Source organism: Haliaeetus albicilla, chromosome 2, assembly GCF_947461875.1.
Source record: "Haliaeetus albicilla chromosome 2, bHalAlb1.1, whole genome shotgun sequence".
In the NCBI taxonomy this organism is placed as follows: Eukaryota; Metazoa; Chordata; class Aves; order Accipitriformes; family Accipitridae; genus Haliaeetus; species Haliaeetus albicilla.
The window spans coordinates 41,452,091-41,466,211 of NC_091484.1; positions in this window are offsets into that span (position 1 = coordinate 41,452,091).

The window sequence follows — 14,121 nt, forward strand, 5'->3', positions numbered from 1 at the left end:
AGGACAGGAATAATCTACAGCAACATGTTAGTTTTAGCCAGAAACTGACCTCATCTAAATATTACCATGAGATTCAAGTATCTTACCAGAAGAGTGGCTATGAATAAGTCTCTTCAGAAGCACAGAATAGCAAGATTTTGCATCTGATGTTACAGAGAAACAAGATCCCTATAAAGGAGTAAATTCCATCTGGAGATAGATTCCCTTGTGGACAAGAGCAATGATTCCTCTAAAACAGCTTTACATGACAGTAAACTCACTTAGATACAATTTTTTTTTTTTTTTACTACTCATTATACAAAAGGAGACTGTGTTTTATTAAGTCAAACAGTTATTCACATTTTGAATTCGCAGGAAGATTTGAATTCTTAATGATGGTGATGATTCATGGATTAAACATCCCTGAGAAGCTTTCACCTCCATCTCACCAGTGAAAAATCCAGATATATGATCCATAGCCCACTGTTTTCCCCTATTTGCTGGTGATATGTGTCCAGTGTGGGCACAGTGGGAGACAGATGTTTAAGCAGCTGGGGCTGGTTTGTTTTGAAAGCACAGGTAGAGGGAAGGTTGCAGGAAGAGGACTGAAACTGAGGGCAGGGCCACAGAGCTGTGGAGAGCTGAGATTTTCCTATGGCCCTTGGGGCAGCTATGAAAAAGTGCTAAAACCTAGGCCCAGCCTATACCTTAAAAGTTTTACTGGCATAGAAATGTCTGTGAGGGGTAAGAGCCTTTTTCTGATATGGCAATAGTGGTATAGCCGCCGTGCAAATGCTGGCCAAAAAATCCATTTGTTGCTGTAGCATGTTCTGCTTAAGGACTAGGTACAAACCACATGGACAGAACTTATTTTGGCCCACTCCTAATTGTGCTTACCCTAGGAGGAGTTGGTGGTGTGGCTATAGCTTTTAAACACAAAAAGGCTGTACACCAAGAATTAGATGGACATCCTCTCTCATTTTTGTCAAGGGCTGATCATGGCGTGTGGGTTACAGATTAATTCATGGATTAATTTATGCTGAGCCAGCGCTCAGGTTAGTTCAACGTCTCTGCATCAACATTTAGTGTGGAGAAGAACTGTTTCAGCTTATAATATAGCACCTAAAAATGCCTTGATACGAGATGATTAAGAAGTGGCAAGTGTGACTTCAGTATATAAAATAGATATTCAGGAAGGTCTTGGAATTAGCAATCAATAAGTCTAATGTCTGTATCAGGAAAACTGTGGAAAGTGTAGTAAAAAGTAGATACATAAGGAGACACATAAACAAAATATGATAGGAAAGAGTTATCATTGCTTTTCTAGAAGGATCTCATTACTTGCAAATTTATTAGAGGTTTTTCTAGAGTAGTTACTAGCATGTGTGAAAAGTTGATATGGTAGGTCTGAATTTCCAAAACAGCTTTTGCCAAACACTTGAAAAGGAACAAAATTACAAAGCAATGTGATTGTGCTTATATGAGTCTGTAACTCATTAAGAAACAGGAAACAGAGTTGAATTCAGTGGTCTAAAAATAGGCACTTTGTGTCACCTGGGATGCTCTGTGATATCCAAGACATCTGCACGAAGCTGACAGATGTGACCTGGAATTTAAGGGAAACATGCTTGTTGGCACCATACACAAAATTACATGAGATGTTTTTCTTTATACACTGAATCTCAATCAAACTGTAGGAATAGACAATGAGTTTTCACAGCAAAGGAGATCACTGAAGTCTCCTGGAGATAATAGTAGAGCCAGCACTGCCCAAATTGTTCATGGGTGATCTGGCAAAGGGGGATAGAGAATGATGAAAGGGAGTTTCAGAGGAGAAACAGAGCTTACTTCAAAATGGTGTAGAAAGATCACATTTCATAACTAGGTGACAAAATACCATCTGACACTTACTGTTGATAAAAGCAAAGTAGTGTGCTTTGGAGAACAGACTTAATTTCACATATACAGTGATATGCTGCAAGGTAGTTATGAGTAATCACAAAAGATCTTGGAGTCATATTGGACAGTTCTGTGAAAATATCAGTTGAGTGCTCAGTGAGGGTCAAAGAAGCAAAAAGAGTATTGAGTGGTGTTAGGAAAGGAATAGAGTAGAAAACAGGAGAAACAGTTGCGCCACTGTAAGAGCCGATGGTGTGCCTGCTTCATGAATCCTCTATTCTCAAAAAGGATGAGTAAAGAGAAAGCACACAAAGAAGGAAGGCAGCAATGATCAGAGATACGGAATGGCTTCCTTTCAAGGCATGACTAAATAGATGACAGCTCTTTAGCATGAAAAATGACAAGGAGGGAGGAATATGATAGAGAGCTATCAAATAAAGAGTAGCAGAGAAGGTAGACGGGGAACACTCATTCACTGTTTTCTCTACTTCTTCTGTTACATGATGCCAAGTGAAATAATAGGTTCAAAAGTTCAGAATAGGCAGAGGAATTTTCTTTCACGATCCATAGTTAAGCTCTGGCAGCCTTCGCCACAGAGCGCTGTGGGGACCAAAACTCTACCCAGGTTCAAAAAGCAACCAGACAAGCTCAGAGAAGAAAATTTCATTAGCAGCTAGGGTACATGAGCATATGCTTCTGGTTTGAGAAGTCCTAAAGCCGTTGATTGCTGAAAGTGCATTCTGGCAAAGTATCGCTGTGTGCTTAGCCTATTCTTATAGTCTGACTTCAGCATCTCTTACTGGTCCCTATCCAAGAAAGGATACTGAGCTGGAGGATACAGCACTCTGGCCTAGTATAGCTATTCTTACCTTTCTAACCCATGTTTTTTTTCCCTGTGAAGAAAGTGCCTATTTGATTCAACAGCTCCCCTGAGACACAGGTGATAAAAACAATAACTGGCATCTGGATGTGAATTAAGCTTAAATCAGCAGTGTCCCAGTTTCCCATTATGCAAACCTGGTCATATTGTAAAGTGGTCTGAGACTGTGAGCAGGTAATACAAGCAGTACAGGATATTGATGCTATTTCTTACCTACTGATACCTTTTCTGAATACTGCATTTCTCTAAAAAGCTTCAGTCTTCCCATCCTCTAGTGATCCTCAGACAACTCTTGAGCTACTTGTGTTTTAGCTTGGTGTGAAAGTGAGCTCATCAACCAGAAGTGAAGGAAAATGAACAATATCTTTTAGGAGGTTTGTTAATCCAGTTGAGAGAAATACTTCCTTATTACATACATTTTAAAAAGGGGGAAGGACGGATAAAACCAATGCCTTTTTGTTTTTTTATTTTTTTTTGCTTTGCTGCAATGTGAGCTTCATAATCCCCCTAGTGTTAATCTTGCTATCAGCTATTACCTTCAGACATCATACTTCGAAATAATTTTTCTCCATTTGTGTTTCCTGACCCTCTAATTCTTCTGTTTCTGGTGCCTTTGTGGTATAGCACAAAGCTGTCCAACTTCTCACTTGCTAAAAAACAAGCTGGCAATTATTAATCGACTTCAGGATAAAATTCTAGCTTGCATAGGTTTGTATAGTTACCATAATCTTTTTCAAACAGTAAACATACTGTAGAGTCTAAATGCTGAAGGAAGATGTAACTACTAAGATGTAGATAAGATATTCTCAAGAAACTAACAGTTTCTTCATATAGGTGTTGCTTGGACTTGCTAACTGGGGAATTTCTTGGGGAAAACTGTTAACAAAATGCTCACTGTTGTTGTCTGGTTCCCTTTCTCTGCCGTAAGCAGACAGTGTGCAAAACAGTTAGGAAGTGGCCCTACGTCCACCAAATTTCCATAGGCATAAATGACAACAAGCCTTGTCTCTGAACAACAACCTTGTTCCCCCTTGTTTGTTTTTTGTTTTGGGGCTTTTGGGGTTGGGTTTTTTGGTTGTGGGTTGTGGTTTGGGGCTGCTTTTTTTTTTGAGTGCAGGTAATTTTAATGAATTAGAAATGTTTTCTTAGAGGAAGTTAAAATCCAGATTAGAGCAGCTGTCATATAGGCCACAAATAAGTACAAAGCCAAGTTAAAATACTTTGGGGTTTGGCTTTTTTTTTTTCCACACTTCTACAGTATTTTTCTTGATCATGGACAGTGATGGTGGAAGTCTGACATGGAAGAGGTTTAATGGTAGAGTGAACTCAGTGATCCTCACTTATTTGAGTTCAGAGCCCTGCAGAAGTAAACAGATGCATTCATTCCCTGGGACCATGAGGGCCAGAGCCTGTTATTGTGGATTTGTGTTATCCATATGTTTTGGGGGAAACTTCTGCCTTTCTCCTATTCCCATTAATTTAAAAGAGAAGAGATGGGAACTCTCACAGGATTGGCTGCTTTGAAAAGCAGCAATCTTCTTGTATTTAGTTGCTGCTTAAGGATATTGAGTATTTTGGGGAAAAACAAACAAACCTGCCTCAAAACTATAAATTTATTTGGAAGACAAGAAACCACTGAGTAGGAGTATTCACTCTTTAGACAAACATCTCAAGAAAAACAGCTGAGAATTTGGGGGAAGAATTGCATTATTCTTATCACACACTCGTAGATGGCACAATAAATAGAATTGTTGATTTTATGCTTTTTCTCCCTCACTTTCCAGAGTAAAAGAGAAAGTTTCTTGAGAAACTAGATAAAAGTTTTTTTAAACAAGGTGGCCTCAGGAAAGGTATGAGTTAACTGTCCCCTTTTATGTCTGTCATGGATGGGAGAAGAGTGGTTGGAAAATCTAATGGAAATAAAATATCTGCTCTGCTGAAGATGGAAAAATATAAGCATGGACAATCAAAGTGTTATTTGCTACTTGACTGCTGTGGTTAGATGTGACTGCTCACTAGGGAAGGTATATATTGAATAGTTTCACAGTGGCAAGAGGGCTAATTATGTGGGAAGTGTCTTGGAGCAGAACAAAATGCTGCAAACACCCTTGCTGTGCTATCATCCTCACCAAAGACGAAACCAAAAATCCTGCCCGTTTCTTAGCATTTCTTCCTCTTCTTGATTAAAGGTTGCTTTCAATTCCAAATGTGGGGTGAAAACCAAAGCAGCAATCAGCCTAATAAAATAAAACCTGCAGGTGCTGCTTGCCATCATGGTCTCATGTTCAAGGCGAGGGCTGGGATTGTCATGGCCCTGGTGGCACTAGCAGAGCATCACTGGCCATGACCAGCCCCCCCCGGGGCCTCCCCATGCCCTGCCTTGTTTTCTTCTGATTTGTTAACTTTTCTTGGAAAGAGGAATTGTAATTTGGAAAAGAGGAAAAGGTTTAGCTTGCGTGCTGGGAGAAGAGTCCCAGTGGTTAAAGAATTGGGGAGCAGCCCTGAGCTGGTCCTGTGCCACCCTCACCACATTGCCTCCACCCCAAAGGATGTTCCTACACGGTGATGGCAGCTGTGGGCCCTGTGGGGTTGGGAGGCCCCAGGTCTCACTGGAGTGTGTACCAAGGGACTCGGGCCAGCAGAATGTGTGCTGCAATGGCAAAAAGATCTAGGTGGACACCAAGGCCAGACAGGAGTGAAAGCAAACATGGAGTCCGAACCATTATGTTGTAGCTGTGTCCCATTGTGGCTACATCTGCTTCTAACAAAAGCATTACATTTTCTCCTCCCCTTTCTTTTGTTCCTTACTTGCCAAGGGCAAGGGGCATCTCTACCTTCCTTCTCTTGCAATTGTGGTAGAAACAGCACACTGGACACCCTGGGCCTCTACCTCAACATTCATTCCAGCCCAGGTTTGTCCTTTCCTCCTGCTCGGGACATTCAGCCCTGGGATGCTCTGGCCTCTCCTTGGGCAGGTAAAAGTCAGTCCAGGTGGTTTTAGACTGTGTTTCAGGTTCTTTTCTCTTCAAAGTGCTTTAGAAACAACAGGCGATGCATCTTCTCTGAGCTTTGCTTTAGTGCTAACAAGTTAAAATTCCTGCAGGAGGAAGCTTGGACAAGTCCCCAGATTCGTCCCTGGTATCTCCATGGCACGTTTAATAACATCCTCATATGTTAGGATGTACTGTGTTTCAGCCTGAATGTGGATAAAATGTCCTCAGTAAAGGAAGTCCAAGTATTTGTTGTTGAGAGTAGCCAGCAAATTGACAGATCATACTGTCACAGCTGATGGCACAGCCATCAGTAAATCTCTGTATTGAGTCTGGATATGGCAGTTTTTCATTGACTTTATTATTTCCCAGTAAGTTCACACAGGAGGGCTCAAACCTATTTTCCTTCTGTCCCAAAGGCTCCCAGTAGCTTATGGCTCTGGCCTTAGTCTTGTATTTTTCTCCTGTTTACCCCTCTACTAGTTTGGACAGTGAGATAAAGTTATTGGTTTACACTGCCTTTATAGCCCAATGCTATTTTTGTGATTCTATAGCAACTAAAATCCTTGAAGAGGATGTGGGAATTTTCTGTCCAATTTTTTTTGACAAATATCTGTCACTTGGTTTGCCTACTCATTCCCTTGTTACTGCCTACATAGCCTTCAGTTCTGCCCTGGAAAGAAATGGAAAACTCACAGAAGCAGGAGAAAACCTACTCATTAGTGCTGACATTTAGAAGCTGAGGGTGTATCACACAATTCGGTGGCTTTGTGGGGAGCAGCTTATGACATTTCTGTTTCCTCCTGCCCCTCACTCCTCTCCCTGCCCTGTGTTTCATCGTTGCTACTCAGTTTTACCAGTAAGTTTATTAAAAAATAACTTTTTATTGATGCTTTACTTCTGAAAGAGATGGTAGATAGAGAATAGCTTATATCTGCCAGGCCAAACACGCTCAAGTGTATGGATCCAGGGGTGCAATGCAAGATAGCAAACTGCTTTGTCTGCTCCAGGCTGGATTAGCCCCCTCAAGCTATTGAGGGCCCATCATGGCAAGCCCTGTTCGTATGCACACATCCCTGGTGATCCCTGACCAAAATGCATTCAGTAACTGCACATAACCAGAGACAACCTACTATTAGATGAGAAGGCGATAAGTGAAATGGCTAGTTAGGCTGGTTGGACAGTCACTGCGTACTGACTGCACGGCACCCAATAGCTAGATGTCTCACTGCCTATGCAATGATGTTGACAGTGTTGTCCTATAGGTCGGCACTAGTTGAAGCCAGAAAAGACATCAGTGATAGTGGTAGGATGTTGAAAGGAAATAACGTATGGTGAGAATGATATCTGTCACTTCAGGCGTAGGTATGTGGGTGTTATTCTGTACCCACGTTCTCAGGCTGAGGATATTGTTGGTAATTGTACAGCACCAGTGATGCAGATACTTATTTTTGCCTACATCTGAGTAAGTCTTCCTGATGAAGACCTCTTTGTGGTGACATACAGTGTCACTGTTTGGCAGACTGCAGAGCTCATCACTTTGGGGCAGGAAAACATAAAATCTGCTTGTAACTGAAGCTGGTGCAGACTGTGTTGGATTGCTTGGGTAGCCTTACATGGACAAATGTCATTTTGTATCTGTGAGGCCACCTCCTTGTGTGCTCACAGGCGAGGTAGTGTGTGTTGCTTTTAGTAGACCTGCTTTACCTTCAGGTAGGTGTCAGGCAGCCATCAGCTGTGACTGCTGCCGCAGCAGCTCACTGCTCTGCCTGTGGCTGTGCTCCCTGACTTGGATCCAGAGGGTCTCTCTAGACTTCTGTCTCGTTTCTGTGAGAGGCTGAGTAGCTCTTGATCACAGTTCTCCACTTAACTTTGGTGTTAGGTTATACCAACTGTATGACGGAGGATGAGTATAATCATGGTAGAGCACAGTATAGCTACAGGACTTCCTTTGGGTTCGCTTGAAGGTGGAATTCATGGAACGGGCTTGAGCAATTACTGCCCTTAATTCATGCCACAAACCTTTTCCCAAAGGTCTTTATCAGTGCTGGAGGCACAACCAAGCAGAAATAAATGTGACTATGAGCAGCAGCTTGTAATGAGTGCATAAATTTGAAGTCAGTCATTTTATTTCATGCTAATGTGTCAGGCTGTAAACTGTGGCAGGTTGATACTCCACCTGGCAAGTTGTTCTGCGGGGGCAGCAACATCTGGAGCGGGGTAAAAAGGACAACTGAAGGTCAGGAAAATACACTTCATGTTATGAATCGGAAGCTTTTGTTCTACAGAGAGGCAGGTGAAGAGGTCTTGATTGTGGCTCGGGTTTTAAGCTTGCATAATGGGTGTCCTCTTTTTCCAGAGAAGTTGACATTGAACTTGATGTAATCTTCTGATAAAATACTGAAAACTAAGGTCTTTGACCTGGCAAACTGACAGCCCGTAGGAGTATCCTATGGAAGCCAGTGTTCAAGGAAATGGGGCTTGCAAGATCAGGCAACAGTTGTGAATTTCAGTACATTTGGTGAGACTCCCTTTAAGCTATTTATCGTTCGTAACTCCAGTCCTGGGGTGAGTTATGCAGGCTCATATCCTTGTATCTGCTGGCACTACAGGCATGCCCTGTACTTGGTGATGGGTTACATTCCCAGAGTGCTGGAGATTCTCATCAGGATGGTGCTGCCTCAGGCTATACACATCAAAGTAGGATCTGTCTGTATACACGTTTGGCACATTTGGTTGGCTATAGGAAGGTTACACACTCGAATATGAGACTCTTCCAGGCTCTGTTGGAAAAGTCTTCACAGAATATTTCCAGCCAGGTTTTGCTTTGAAAGCTGCTGCAGAGCACTGGCTTTCACAGGTTTATACTGCTTTGAATCATTTGCCTGTTTAAATATCACATCCAGTGCAGTGCTGTAAACAAGTGAGCAAACAGCCACATAACTATGGTTCCCAGGAGAGAATGATTTGTTAAAAGGGAAAAGTGCTTGTCTGGTCACATCTGAATTACTAATATTCCTATAAACTGCTTCTTTAGGGTTGTGTAACATGTTTGGGAATGTGGCAATAAGAGATGTTGAAATGGGGAACAGACTCAGAGGAGTAGAAATGGAAGGAAGCCAAGCCAAAATACACAGCGAGCCTTTTCCAGAGACAGGTCAGCAGTGATCCAAGTGTATTCCCACAAAATGGAAGTTCAGAAGGGATCTGTAAGCAGTGGAAAATATTACATGCTCAACTTTTGTTACGAACCTCAGTCAGTCTGAGTTCACTGCAGAAAAATTGTTCCTAGAGTTTAAATCCCCTTTTTATTCTTTTCTTTTTCCCTTCTTCTTCTTCTGTGTTTAAATATTTTTTGGTTAGGTAGGCTAAAACTAAGAGAAAAAAATGAACTGGTTTTCTGATATAGGAAACTTTAACAACAAAAGTACTTCAGAGCTTTTCCTTTATAGCATTTGTCAGGTTAAAACATTTGTTCCCCCTTAGGAGGAAGGCAGCTCAAAGGAGAAAAGTTTTGTGGAGTACGTTTCTACTTGGCTTTTATCTTTGTTTTAGGCTTGAAAATTAGTTGCTGCCTTGCTGCTTTCTACCATCTTTGCCAATATAGACATCATCCCTCTCTAAAAACAGCTGCCCGGGCAGGGGCAGGCAGGACCTCTGCAAGTGGCGGTGGGGGAACCACCTGGCCTGAATTCACTGTTTGTTCTCAGCTGAACACTTTCACCACGGAGCAGCATGCAAACAGTGGGACAGTCAAGGTGTAGCTGTTACACTCACAATTCAGACTGGCTGTTCCCACGTACACTTGGCCTGGTGGTTGCTGTTTCTATTTCAGACCTGGAGAAGGGCATATGTACCCCAAAAAGCTCAATCACTGCATCAGATGTGCATGCTGGCCTAATAAAAACTACGACAGCCTTGACTCTTCTTACTATATCTTGCTTCATTGAGATGAGCTACCTCTTGTCAGCCAGCCAACCATCTGGTGATAATCGTTCAGCAGAAAGTGGGATATTTTTGTTTGCTTTATTTGTGTGTGTATATATAGCCTGTCTGTTATCTTTATTTTGAGTTCTTTAGTGTCCTAGTAGCTGCACATTATCCCAGCTAGGGGATAAGTATCAGTGAACACTTAGTGATCCCCTGTGCTTGCACAGTCCTATAAGCTGTTTTCTGCGAGTAGGTCCCCATGAAGAAGACTTTGTGATGTTTATTAATATTTAGCTTGTCTTTCATTGTAAAACTAGTGTTTGCTGTGTGCATACCTGGTACCAGTGTGTTGGTGTCTAATCACAAACTAGATGAAAACTGTGCTTTTCTTTTGTTTGGAAGCAGACAGAAACCATTAGGAAAGATCAGAGAACAGCCTGCTCTACAGCTCTGACACTACAAAGAGAAAAGACGACCTGGTAGTACTAACAGCACCAGACTTCTGGCACTGATTATGCTCCTAAGTCAGGAACTAGACTCCTTAACTTTATTAATGGGGAGAAACAGAGATGCTTCCTCTTTTGAGAAGGGGATTTATAGCAGGAGTGTAATTTAGACAAACTGGCTGACCCTAGGGAGGTGCATCTGTCTCTCCCTCTCACTATTACCTACAGAGAACCTGAAAGACTTATGGTAGGTATCAGCAGTTAGGTCATACAAATATCCACCTCTGCCTCAATTTCTCAGTTAATTAGGAAATCCTGTATCATGCTTGTATATGGGGTTTTATTACTGCTCTTCAGAAAGCAGACTAGATATCTTTGTGCGTTTTCCCTGCTCATGATCTCCCAAAAAGAAATGGGTCAGAAAGCCTTCTCTTTCTGCCATCTGTGGCTGGTCAGGTTGCCCACCTCTGTTTTCTTCAGTGAAGAATTATTCTGTTGGCTCAGACAGACCATTGCATGATGTACACTTGTTAAAGTGCTTCCAGGCTGGAAGCTTCTGTACTTACTTCATATTGAAATTGAAGTAAAAGAGGGGAAGACACATCTTCCTAAGGCTGATTTGAACAATCCTGGAAATTCAGCTGATTTGAAACTTCAGACAGGGAAATTCCCTTTCCAGGCCAGTTGTATTGAAATGGTCAGCCATGTTAGTGCTCTGGTGCCTATTCTGCTACCACGGGAGATCTGAGATCAAACTCAGACTCTTCTGGTTCATAAAGGCCTAAATAACTGGGGATTTAACAACTGCCAAATTCATCCTGCCAGAGAGTTAACAAAGTCGTTTCCCACCCTGCCCTTTAATGGTTATTGTACAACTCCTCTCTGTGGCTTTTTCCTCGTGGAATTAGGTGTGCGACACCCCATTGTTCAGGTAGCTGCTCAGCCATGCTGAGGATGTGGGAACCATGACTTCTTGCAGTGTCATCTCTTTCCCAGCTGCTGTCACAAGGAACTTGTTTTTAACCTTGGTAGAAAGCTCCCCTTCTTCCAGCTGTGGGAATTCAACTTTTTACTGATGTAGCTGGTTTACAGTTACTGCTTTCTATACCTCTTGGCTATGCTTTTTTTTCACCATCCCTTAAAATTTGATCTATTCCTGCTTTTAAATGACATGTTGCTAGTGTTCAGTGTGTGATGTGATAGGGATTAGAGGTGTCTTTTCCTGAAAGACATATACTAAGAAGGGCTTATTATTTGCCTATTCGAATTACACACACTGGGGTCTCCAGCTGCTCTGGAGAGCAGCTTCCCAGCTGCATGCTGAGTCCATCATCCTACCACGTCTTCCAAGGAGAGAGAGAGATGAGCTGCCCTGATCAGAGCTCATGGAGAAGTGAACTCTCTGTCTGTTGGAGAACCCAGATTATCTCAACAGCAAAAATGTCCAGTTAGGGTGAAAAGCCTGAAATTCTATTTCACAGAATGGCAAGTGAGGAAAAGCATTAATTCAGATTCATTTTTATGGTGCTGATCAAAATATTTTGGAATAGTATGTTGTACAGAGTAGGAGTACTTTGTTCTAACTTGGACCAAAACGAGCCTATGTCCCCTTTGCTGTTGCAGTGCCTCATGAAATTTGCAGTTTGACCGTCTCGTGCTTCAATTCTGTATAAGCATTGCTCCCTGGTTGACCTGCATTTCTTGTGCTAATCTGTGATCAAAACTCCTATGAAATGCAGCATTGATCTGACCACAGTTTGTTGGTAAAATGCATTGGAGTAAAATGGGAACTAACGCCTCAAACTGCAGCTCCCTGAGCCTCAAAACCCAGAAAGACCAAACAGTTTAATTAAAAAACTCAGAGACGTGTGATTTAAGTCATCTTACCTGTAACATTTTTTCAGTTTTCTCACAGATAAAAGAAAAAAAGAAAGAGGAAGGTATTTTTCAGATGGTGGGAATTATTTTAGCTGAAGAACTGTTAACAAAATAATCTTTTTCCACTCTACAACCACTCATCAAGCATCTTGTGTCTAAAATGCCTTCAGTTTGCAATTCAGACTTGCTTCCAGCTCACAGGTACTTTTTTTTTTTTTTTTCTTTTTCTTTTTTCCCAGACAATCTAGTGCCTTGCTAACCTCCTCCTTGTTATGGAGGATCTGAAAATGGCTGTTTGTGGCAGAACAGGCTGCCAAAAGAGATCACAAGAGATCACTGTAGCTGCCTTTTTTCTTTTCTTTTTTGGGGAGTGGGGTTTTTTTTGGTGGGATTTTTTTGTTGTTGTTGTTTGGGGGTTTTTTTGTGAGTTGGGGAAGAACTTCAAAAAGTAACAGCTTCCTGAAATCTTTCTCATAAACCTTAAAACAAAAATAACAAAAGAGCTTTTAAGAGTAAAAAAAACCAAACAAAAAAACCAAACCAAAAAAACAAACAAACAACCCCACAGGCGTGGATGAGTATGTGTAATATGGAAAAAGAATTAAGTATGCTCTCCAAGGTCACGTTAAAAGCAGAAGTGAGTAAAAACTAGTTAATGTGTGGGTTCACCCTTGCTTTTTTTTTTGTTTGCGGATCCCACCCCTGGTAACACATACAGCTCATGGAGTACAAATTATATGTACCGGGTGTTCATGTTCACTGGGAAAATCTGTATGGCCAAAGCATCCCGACAAACCACAGTTCCTGCTGGGTGAGTTAAGAGTCTGTCTTGAGGGAATGAGGGATTCAAAACTCCCCGTGCAGGTGAGTGTAAATCTCTTCCTCCTTTTGTGGTTTTAGCTTTGCTGGTGGTTTTAATATCCATTTACAACCATTCATTGGAATGAAATGAGAGTCTCGAGGTGCCGCCACACGGTTCATTAACCCCAGGGTTTTTGTCGGGCTCTTTCCTTGCAGTGGTTTCTCTGGCTAGCTCTGCTCACTGGAGTGATCCTGAACCTGCTGCCAGTCTTGCGTGCATCCACAGTGTAAAGGGAAGGTGCAGCAGGTGTCAGTTTGCATTGGGAGCAATATCTCATGGCTTCTGAGTCATGCTCTAAAGCCCAGGGGGTTTTTCTTGCATCACTTTCCCCTGTACCAAGCCTTTTCCCAAAGCAAGAGCTCTGGGCACGTTAAACTGGAGATTTTTATTTACTTTTTCATAATAGTAATGAGTTGAAAGTGTTTCTGCATTATGTAATTGTATAATTCTGTGGTTTTTAAAAAAATTTAAATCCTAGAAACTAGAATGCTGAGTGCTGTGGAGAATTTATCCCTTGAAAATTAGTACAGCCCATAAGGAGGAGATGGGATGATGATTGGTTAAAATTAGTCTCCCCCAAGCTTCTGGCAAAGGATTGCAAAGTGTAATTTATGCAGCAGGCTTTCTAATCCACCAGGCTTCAATAAAGTAGTAAAAATATATTAGTAATGTAGATACATGTGGCTGAGGTTAACTGCCTCTGCTGAATTTTTCCAAAGGAAAAAATCCCTTTTGCTTCAGCAAGCTATGAAGGTCGTCTTAAGGATGAAGTCCAAACAGGTATTTCAGCTTGATCAACTGATCCTTTGGGAAGAAGCTTTTCTCTTCAAGAGCCAACAGAAAACTGCCACAAGCACCTTGAATGTCTGCTGAAGACAAAACCCAAATCTGCTCTGAGATGCTGGAGTATTGTTGCCTGCAGTCAGCGGGCCTCATGTCTTTGTTATTGTAGGCTGTAAAACACAAACATCTGGCCTGCGTAGGTAGACATGGAACAGCGCTGGTGCCAGGACTGCTCTACGGTTTGTGGGACCGTGCCTGACCTAGTGAGGAGATGTATTAATTACGTCACTGTGCTGGGCAGCCAGGTACAATCAAAAATTACAAACTTCAACCTATATAAGGCTTTTAAAAATTCACAAAAATGGCTTCATCTCTTGCCCAGAATGGTTGAAATTCCCTCGGTGCACTTTAACTCTTACAAAGCATAAAATCCCCAGCAGTCGGTGCTGAGTTGTGCTGCCAGGTCCCATGGCT